At 28.6% G+C, this 6,149-nt stretch overlaps 1 long non-coding RNA gene across 1 annotated transcript; it reads left to right on the forward strand.

The window, feature by feature from the left end:
• The first annotated feature begins 235 nt into the window (after positions 1-235).
• On the forward strand, positions 236-3,025 carry LOC126555407 (uncharacterized). Its single transcript, XR_007606839.1, has 3 exons — positions 236-273; positions 2,782-2,894; positions 2,962-3,025. It is a non-coding gene; the product is annotated as an uncharacterized LOC126555407 (long non-coding RNA).
• Positions 3,026-6,149: the final 3,124 nt, after the last annotated feature.

Raw genomic sequence — 6,149 nt, forward strand, 5'->3', positions numbered from 1 at the left:
TATCATTATTATCAGCTATCACAGATTTTAATATAAGTTATCACTATCATTAGAAAAAAACACAATTTGATAACAGACTTATAATTATAATTATAATAATTATTAATTATTATATTAATTCCAAAATCCACATTTCCACATTCCCACGATGTGGAGAAGATGTGCCTTTTATGTAGTTCTTTTATTTTGATTTTGATGTGATTTTGATAGATCACAATTAATCTATCTATAGAACGATCTCGAATAGAGATGAAGAAAGGAGAAACAGCACAAGTATAAGCATTTTTATATTGTTCTAGGGTATAAGTGTAATATGATTTGATATCATATGGTTATGGTTTTGTAAGTTTGACTCAGTGTATAAGGTATAAATAACAAATATTATATAAAAATCAACTAGATATTTGTCAGATCATAATAAATAATCATGTATAAATAAAATAATAATTAATAGGTATGTCGTTAATAAACAAAAAATATATAAAATAAATTGGTAAGAATCATTAAGCAGTATTATTTTTGAGTATTAATGATGCACTGATGTGATTTTGTTCTATTCTGCTTGGTGTTTCTAATACCTTTTCTAATACTTTTCTTGTTTTCTTGGTTGAGTATAAACGGCGCGCGTTGCGGTATGATTTTTTTATTTGTTGGCAATGTCTGAGAAGTTTTTTTTTTAAGTTTGTTGTATTTGACTTGTTTCTTATTTTTGTTAATGTTGGTATTATAGGTAAAAAAGATTTTTTCAAGACATTTAGTACTTCAATGGTTGATATTTCATTCAACATTTTATTGAATGACTCTTATACTTTCCTTTTTTCCAATTGTAATGAATGTTGGCTTGTAATGGTTGAATTATTTAATTGACATACAATATTGGAAGTTTCATTGTCATGCTCATCTTCTGTATTACTGTTAGGCACGTTATACATGTGATTGTCCACAGCTAAACAATTTGTTAACGTTCCATTATTTTCATGGTTATATTGAAATCGGCAAACTAAATGAATATGTTTGCACATATTCCACTGAATTACACTATCTATATAAGAGTATGAATAACAATGAATGCAAGAAAGACAATTCTGGCATTGTATTTGACAATCACAGAAAGTTTTAAGTCTGTTCACTCTATACATTTCACTATATTTTTCGGCCACAATGTCCCAACTATTTTCTGTCGCTTTCATAACCATTTCATGTGACATTTCTAGGCTGTATTTGTGCCTTTTACGCAATTCTTTTATTTTTGGTGTGATTTTTCCTCTATGAATTAAACGATCTCTTTGAACGAAACTTCATTAAAGCATACAAAGACTTATCAAGTCGCTTCACCTTTTTTCCCTGTAAGTAAATATGATTCAATGTCCGATGCATTCGTTCTATATGCATGTTCGTATTAACTCCAACATGAATTCGATGGCAGTATGCCCATGATTGAACGCAATTTCCATAGTGGCTGTAACGTAGGATGCACATTAAACATTTTTAATAAATAAAAGCACCCCCAGCGTGACACGCCGCGCGCCTACCGTTATTTCGTTTCACGCCGTTATCATAACCGAAGCCCTACGCGTGACGATAACCGCTGCTGGCAACTGCCGATAAATGATGAACAAAGAAAGCCACTCCCGTTCCTTAGCGCTGACTAGATGGTCAGCAAGTATTTTACTCTATTTTTTGCCGTAGGTGTCTGCACCCTCATTATGGAGTAGAACATCCATGGTCGTTTCCCCGGCGGATATGCCGAGTGGGCACCACGATGAATGGCATGGTGTTTTTTTTTTCTAATATTATATGTATTTTTAAATCCGGCCGGTATGTGAGTACAACATTTTTCTCTATCTTATAAAATTGTATATAATAAATTATGGTTGTAATGTGTACCCTCGACGTCTACGAGCGTCGGGGCCCCCTCATGAGGTTTTTTAGTAATTATAAAAAGGAAACTATATTCATGCTATTATTATATTAATAGTGTCTGTCACTAATATTATTCACACATTGTTTTTTTTTAAGTCCGAGTTTTATGCCGGTTGGCTTTCTCGGCACCAAATTAAATTTATATATCTCCACAAAATGATTTGAATTATTTCCTCCTATCCTCTCTCATATTCATTATTCATATATATAGAAATCCACGATACTCCGGCTCAATAGGGCCTCGGTTCGTGGTTGGCGACCTTTCTTAAAATGTAAGTTGTCACCATTGAGGCTACACGGGTAGTGAAGCGTCTCATGGCTCACAAAATAGTTAGACAATTCATTGGTTTGTTCATCAGCTGACATTTGACTTATAGCACTTTCGAAAATGTTTTCAAATGCTTTAGTGTCTTGTTCATGCAATAATGTTCTTATAATTTTGTAAACTTCGGCTTGTTTTTCCTTAGATTTAACTTTAGTCAAATTTTTCTTCCATGCTCGATCTACGTGCCATGTACAATAAAATCTAAATGTTGGTTGTTTCATTTCAACCAACCATGCATTAAAAAAACATTCGGCCATATCAGACATTAATACTTTTGGCTCAATTGGTCACGTAAGAGCTCTAATTTGGGAAAATAAAATTATTAATACAGCTTCATCAACCCTATTACTTATCATGAAAACACAAGGAAAACCTTCTCTCATGTCGTCAAGAACTAATATGGTAGTAAGGTTGAAGTGATATGAATTCATGCCATGGGTATCATCAATGCAAATCACATCATTACCAAAATTTTCTAACATTGATTTTTAAAAATTGTTTATAATTATTAAGACAAAATCTTCTTTTTTTAGATTTGGAAATAGTGGATCTATATTGTCTTGTGGCTTGTAGTATACTAAGGAAAATTTATCATCACTTCTCACAGTTTGAACCCGAGATTCAACACTCAATGCATCGTTTTTGTGTAAAACTGATTCCTTGTTTAAATTGTATGATGCTTCAATGTTATAAAGATCTTTTTTTGTTAATAGGTGTGTTCTTTCTAACTCGTTGTTGGAAATATTGTCACGAATGTCATCAAGGATGTGCTCAGAAATTTTACTTGCTATATAATTCCTAGTTACTTTATCAAGTGGTAATTTTCCTAAATCATTTAGGTGACCCACATGTGTATCTATAAATGTTACTGTACATTGTTTTGTAAATTCTGACATAATAACATTCATACTAGTGGGGCAGTATCCATTCACCTTATTAGAGCCTTGGGTTTTTATATGTCGTATACCAGTACTTTTTGAATTATAATAACCGTTTCTATGACACTTATAGTAAATATAAATGTTATTTTCATTAAATTTTTTAGTTAAACCACAATTTTTTACATAAGACGTATTTGTCTTCTGCTCAATATCATGTTCCATATTTTAAAATCATATAAACTGTTAAAATTAAATTTATTACTTTGCATTACTTTATTATGTATTGATGAATAGTGATCAGACATTACTGATGTGCACGGTGCAGTAAAAGAACAAATAGTACAATTAACTAAGAGTACAATCATTTCTTTTTTTTTCAGAATGTTCCACTTTTGTATGTTCATCAAGATTTCTCTTATAGCAATATTATTTATCACACAAATCACATGTATATATATACAGGGTGATTTTTTTATCAAACAACATTCATTATTTCCAAAAGTATTCATTTTTTTGAAAATACTTTTTTACATAGTTTTTAATTGTTAAAAAGCGGGCAAGTGAGTACCGCTCTGCTGTACATTAGGTGCCGTATGGATCATTATTATATATTATAGGAGTGTTAAATTTGAATCCAATGATAGTTATCATTGTATACAAAAAACGATTCTGAACGAAGATTATTTGTCAGCCTAGGATATAATTTCTAGTGGTTGGTGAAAAAGGTGGTTTATGTTTTAATGGCCTGAATACAACAAAATTTAAGTTCTTTTATAATAATTGTTAGCTAAACTTATGAAAAACCTTGTATTAAATTTTCAACTCTTAGCTACTTATACAAAAATTTTTATGAAATATACCTACAAAATAATTTGCAAGTATTCATAGTTTTGACAAATTTTCGTCAAAATTTGAACTTCAAATGCTAATAAAAAAAAATGTGCCTATGTATTTTTATAATTTTTTAATCACTATAAGAATAACTTATGAGGAACTTTGCATTAAATTTTCAAGTATTTTAATAGGGCCAAAAAGATTTTATCGACACATAAAAAAACAATTTTCAGAAAAATTGAAAATTTCAGTTGTCTGTAAATAGCTCAAAAAAAGTCAAAATATTTTGAAAATTAAATCACGTAAAGAAAACGCGAATCTTAATAACTGGTAAAATTTTCAAGTATCTACGACTTATACTTTTTGAATAATAACAAATATCAAAAATCGTTTGAGGCTAAACCGTTATTTAACGCGGTTTTGTAAAAATTTAAATTTCAAACACTCATAAAAATTTTTTGTCTGAATCCGGTAGAGTTTTTTTTACAGATATTTGAAGAAAAATGTATAGAGAACCTTGTACCAAATTTTCAAAACTTAATTATAAAAGAAAAAAATTAAATGATTTTTCAACTTCAAAATTACTTGCAAATTTTCGCGTTTTCGACAGATTTCGTAAAAATTTGAACTATAAACTCTTATAAAAAAAAATTGTGACTAACGATTTTTAATTTTTTTTAGCTACAATAAAAACAACTCATAAGGAACCTTGTATTAAATTTTCAAAACTTTTTGGTCATCAAAAATTTTTTATCGACACTTTAAAAAAAATTCTCTCAAAAAAAATCGAAAATTTCAGTGGTCTATAAATAACTCAAAAAAAGTCAAAATTTTTTGAAAATTTAACTATATACAGATACTACTGACATTAACATTTGGTGAAAATTTCAAGTATTTTCAGTGATTAGTTTTTGAATTACAACCATAAAAAAAATCGATTTGGTCGAAAACTGGTTTTGCGTAAAAATTGCCGTTTTTCCCGTCATTTTTTTTTTGTTTTTCCGATTTTTTTTTGAAAACTGTTGGAAAATGTTAACTTTTTACCTCTATAATGCACCAAGGATATTCACTTTTACATTGGAAACCACCCCCATAGTTTGAAATTGGAGCATTATTTCGACTAGTTATGCTGTACACAGACACAAAAACAAAAAAACACACACCATTGTAAAATCAATACATTCATCACTTCGTTCAGAATCTAAAAACAACGTTTTTATGAAAAAATTATATTTTTAAATAATTTTTATCCTTATAATTTTTTAAGTTTTTTACTTTTTTGAATGATAACATAGATTTTTAATTTCATATTCCAAAGCAGAATAATTTTCTGAGTAATTCGATACATAAAAATCAAATTTAGGGTAAGTAGTTTATGAGTTAGGTATACGTATTTAAAGTTTTGCTGTGCGGAGTGGAGTGGTACGGGGTTACCCCGCAAAATGTTTGTCCACTACTCCGCTTGTCTAAACTTTGAATAAGTATAACTCATAAACTACTCACCCTAAATTCGATTTTTATGTATCAAAATACTCAAAAAATTATTCTGCTTTGGAATATGAAATTTAAAGTCTATGTTGTTATTCAAAAAAGTAAAAAACTTAAAAAATTATAAGGATAAAAAATATTTAAAAATATATTTTTTTTATAAAAATGTTGTTTTTTTTAACAATTTGAAACTATGTAAAAAAATATTTTCAAAAACATGAATACTTTTGGAAATAATGAGTGTTGTTTGATAAAAGAATCACCCTGTATATAATTCATTATTTTTCAACTTTTTTGTTGGGACAATTTGATTTACATCTATTAAAGAATGCACTTTTTTTAAATAAGCTCTTAGGGTTTTTGAAAATTTAAACTTTTTTCCTCAAGCATTAGAATTAAATTCTTGATTTTCAGACATAGTAAATTCTATTCAAAGAAAAAAGTATTTCAGATAAATTATGTTAATTTATTTAACATGAAACAGAACAAAACAACAACCAACTGAATCACAACATTGCAGTTACCTAAAAATAACCTAACGTAGGCCACCTTAAAGTATCATATAATAATATAACTTAATTTAATCTGTGATCTGCCACAACTCACAAACATAATAATACATCTAATTGATTATAGGTATATTTAAACTACAATTTATTAATTCAAAGTAAACAAAATTGTTTGCTTTGGAACTGAGA

The sequence above is a fragment of the Aphis gossypii genome, unplaced genomic scaffold (genome assembly GCF_020184175.1).
Source record: "Aphis gossypii isolate Hap1 unplaced genomic scaffold, ASM2018417v2 Contig00838, whole genome shotgun sequence".
NCBI lineage: Eukaryota > Metazoa > Arthropoda > Insecta > Hemiptera > Aphididae > Aphis > Aphis gossypii.